Here is a 2,621-nt window from a genome sequence, read left to right as displayed (position 1 = left end):
TTACATCCCTGGGTGGGATTGAACCACCAACCTTTTGGTTAATAGCCATACACACTAACTGATTGCGCCACAGCGACACTTTGTAAAAGTACATACTGACAAAGGCTAATAAACAATCATCTAGAACGTTTCCTAGAAAAACTTTAAAAAGTCAATAATCTGGAGTGTTTTTGTAAGATGTTTCTGCCATCAACCAATGAAGAAACATATTGGTACTTTCCCATGATGAGTGAATGCTTCAGGATCTCTTGCACTTACATGTGCAGCAGAGTACTGCAATGGAAGCATGCTGGCCCCATAACCCAGAGGTAGACAGATTGAAACTATCCTCTGCTATATGCATTTTTTTTGTTAAAGTAATCCAAAACTGGGATTGATATTTTTGCTCTTTTATTTTTACTTAAAGAACAATAACTTTTACCATTTTAATTTGTTTTAATAGTATATTGACAGTATTGTTTTCTTTCAAAAATTCACTTAATTTTCTTTTCTTTGTGCTAATTAGATATCACCTTGTTTTCACATTAAATAGACTTCCACATGAGAAAGCAGCAAGGATGCAGTGGCGTTAATGTTTCCTGGTGGTAGTGGGGGACTGTGTTTGTGCTTTCCTCTGGTCAGCTCTGGTAAAAGTCAGATTTCTTTGTCTCAGATCTTCCTCTAGCCTTGTTCTTATTTCGAGAGTTCCCTTGTGCTGCCTCAGTTGGATCTCCTTCACTTGACAGGGGGGTACCCGAGCAGCGACCCTCCCCAGCACTAGCCCAACTCCTACTTACCTGCCAGGTGAGATACTATGATCATGAAGGTGCTTCTCCCAGGGCAAGGCTCACCCATTGCACTCTGGGTGTGCTGCTCCTGCGATTTCCCCAAATGTGGGAAACTTGACTGCATAATTTGTGTTTCCCCTGGTCGGCTCTCGTATAATTCAGATCTCTTTGTCTCAGGTCTCTCTTTAGCCTAGTTTGCTGTCTGTTTCCACTTCTCTTTTCTTAAACCGCTCCCTTCTATGCCCTTGCGCACCTTAATTAAATCTAACTCTGATTACGTCAGAGAAGGCCAGGTACCCTACACCATAAGAGGGGGTTTGAAATTTTGACTTGTCTGCTTAAAGATCACCAAAATATGATCACAAGGTCAATTACATCACTGGGTGGGAACCTTTTGGTTAATAGCCCATGTAAGTGCAAGAGATCCTGAAGCACTCACTCATCATGGGAAAGTACCAATGTGTTTCTTACAAAAATTCTCCAGATTATTGACTTTTTAAAGTTTTTCTAGGAAACGTTCTAGATGAATGCTTATTAGCCTTTGTCAGTATGTACTTTTGCAAAGTGTCGCTGTGCCGCAATCAGTTAGTGTGTATGGCTATTAACCTAAAGGTTGGTGATTCAATCCCACCCAGGGACGTAATTGACCTTGTTATCAGATTTTGGTGATCTTTAAGTAGACAAGTCAAAATTTCAAACCCCCTCTTATGGTGTAGGGTACCCGGCCTTCTCTGATGTAATCAGAGTTAGATTTGATTAAGTGATTTTATAAAAAAACAGCTAGGAAGCACAATTTAGCAGTGGGTTGCATAGAAAAAAAATTATGCTGGCAGAGAAGTCCAATTGAGTGATTAAACAGCTCTTCATTTTCTGATTTTATGTTTATGCTAACAAATTTGCTCTCTGAAAAGTGTCCACAAAGCCAAGTCTCTGATTAACACCTTTGTAGGAATGGTTTTTCACCTATTACTGAATTAAACTTGCTTCATTGGAAAGGCAGCAAGATGCATCCTCATTTCAATGTCTACTGAAATAATACAGGTTGACACCAGGAAACATAAACGTCACTGCATCCTTGCTGCTTCCTCATGGGGAAGTCTGTTTAATGTGAAAACAAGGTGATATCTAATCAGCACACAGGTAAGGAATTAAGAAAATCTTTCTTTATGGGTGAAGATGTTTCTCACAAAATTGTTGCACCAAGGCATCATTGAAATTCAAGCTGGAAAGATGATTTTAATATATCACTTGTACATTTTGTACTGCTCTTCTGGTGACAATGTAGTTTGTTTTTGTCAATTACCATTTTAATAATAGGGTAAAGAAAATTAAGTGGATTTTTGAAAGAAAACAATACTGTCAATATACTATTAAAACAAATTAAAATGGTAAAAGTTATTGTACTTTAAGTAAAAATAAAAGAGCAAAAATATCAATCCCAGTTTTGGATTACTTTAATTAACAAAAAACAATGCATATAGCAGAGGATAGTTTCAATCTGCCTACCTCTGGGTTATGGACCCAGCATGCTTCCATTACAGTACTCTGCTGCACATGTAAGTGCAAGAGATCCTGAAGCACTCACTCATCATGGGAAAGTACCAATGTGTTTCTTCATTGGTTGATGGAAGAAACATCTTACAAAAACTCTCCACATTATTGACTTTTTAAAATGTTTCTAGGAAACATTCTAGATGAATGCTTATTAGCCTTTGTCAGTATGTACTTTTGAAAAGTGTCGCTGTGGCGCAATCAGTTAGTGTATAAGGCTATTAACCAAAAGGTTGGCGGTTCAATCCCACCCAGGGACGTAATTGACCTTGTTATCAGATTTTGGTGATCTTTAAGTAGACA

At 38.1% G+C, this 2,621-nt stretch overlaps 1 non-coding gene across 1 annotated transcript; it reads left to right on the top strand.

Annotated features, from left to right (window-relative positions):
• The first annotated feature begins 768 nt into the window (after window positions 1–768).
• On the top strand, window positions 769–931 carry LOC134995884 (U1 spliceosomal RNA). Its single transcript, XR_010198613.1, has one exon. It is a non-coding gene; the product is annotated as a U1 spliceosomal RNA (small nuclear RNA).
• Window positions 932–2,621: the final 1,690 nt, after the last annotated feature.

This window comes from Pseudophryne corroboree, unplaced genomic scaffold (assembly GCF_028390025.1).
Source record: "Pseudophryne corroboree isolate aPseCor3 unplaced genomic scaffold, aPseCor3.hap2 scaffold_1417, whole genome shotgun sequence".
Lineage (NCBI taxonomy): Eukaryota > Metazoa > Chordata > Amphibia > Anura > Myobatrachidae > Pseudophryne > Pseudophryne corroboree.
This window is presented reverse-complemented; position numbering and strand designations above follow the sequence as displayed.